Raw genomic sequence first — 1,722 nt, 5'->3', positions numbered from 1 at the left:
ACACTGGGACTATGAATCTTTTGGAATATCACAAATGATATGATTTTGATTCTTAGAGTAATGATTCATCTCAAACTCGATATCCGATCAAAATCGATTCGCCATTCAAATTGATTCAAAATTATACAAGATCGGTATCACTATTCTTACATGAATCGACATTTGCCCTCACCCCTAGCCTTCACATGGTTATTTGAAAATAGGCTGCTCTTTGTCAACTGTAAAATACTTTTACAGTTAATACTTTCACAGTTAGTTAGAGATGAGGACATCACCAAGAGGAAGGGCAAGCAAAAATTGATTGAAACCGACTTCATGCTTCATGCGCACCCACAGCGAGCCTTCCACGTTCTGTAGTGAGAGCGACCACAGCTTGTATTTTTAAACATGGCGGAGGCGGAAAAAACGGTGTGTTTTGTGGGAGTACTTTGCAATGCATTAAGCTAAAAATTGTATTATTTGCAATCTTTGCAATGGTGAAATGGCGTGGCACGGAAGCACCACGGTGATGATACAGCATCTGCAAAGAAAACATGTCTGAGTCATCCGTAACGAGGACGGGGGCTCGACAGCAGGGTAGGTGGATTTATATTCCCAAGTAAAGTGCTGTAAGTAGACAACACGGAGAGCCCTCTCCGTCAACGGAGAGCCTGTCGGAGACCATCTCCGTAGCTCTACGTGCTCATCCAATATTCTTTAACTATCCGTCGATGCGTACGGAGACGGACGGAGACGGCAAGGGCTGTGATTGGTCCTCTGACTAAATCTTTTCCGGAATCACTTTTACCCGTTTGACTCTTTCTGTATAGGTCCATGGTTAGAGTTCGCACCTTATTTACTTATTATATTGTTTCAGTCTGCACTTTGCATTTGAAGTAATGTTCAGTTTTTGAATAAAGATGCAGCAATTACAAATGTTTATTTTTTTTATCAGATTCATCGATTAATCAAAAAAATAATCAACCGATTAATCGATTCTTAAAAAAATAATTAGTTGCAGCCCTAGCTTGGTCATACGACCGTTGAATACTGAACTCTTAGGGATGATGGCAATTTATATAATATTAATTTAGAAAAAATATTAAATGATTTCATATTAATAAAGTTAATGTGTAAAAATTAGAGCTGTCAGTTAAACGCGTTATTAACGGCGTTAACGCAAACCAATTTTAACGGCGTTAAAAATTTTATCGCGCGATTAACGCAATTATTTTATTTAAAAGAAAAAAATATATATATATTTTTTTTTTTCTTTGGCTCAAAACAAAGAAGCAGTAGCCTGACTGCTATGTTCAAATGACGTTTGTTCAAAGCAGTCGTTTAATTGCACTATAGGCTCTTTTTTTGTATCGTCCTGTTTTGATCATTTGCACAAGGCAAGCCGATGCACTTCACCATGTTGATAAGAGAATTAAAATGAGAAGAATTATGGGACAAAAAAATCAAGGGATATTTAGCATAGAAAAATAATTTGCGATTAATCGTGAGTTAACTATGACATTAATGCGATTAATCACGATTAAATATTTTAATCGCTTGACAGCTCTAGTAAAAATGCATAATAATACATGAAATGAGCATTCAATCATGATTCTGCCATTGAAACACAATGTGATCGGAAAAAGACTTAAGTGTCAAATACTATATAATATTAATATAAATATCATCATCACGTTACACATCCTTTGTTAGTCTTTGTCTGACATAATTAATTGCAATGTA

Source organism: Gadus morhua, chromosome 1, assembly GCF_902167405.1.
Source record: "Gadus morhua chromosome 1, gadMor3.0, whole genome shotgun sequence".
NCBI classification, from domain to species: Eukaryota; Metazoa; Chordata; class Actinopteri; order Gadiformes; family Gadidae; genus Gadus; species Gadus morhua.
Note: the sequence above shows the minus strand (reverse complement) of the source record.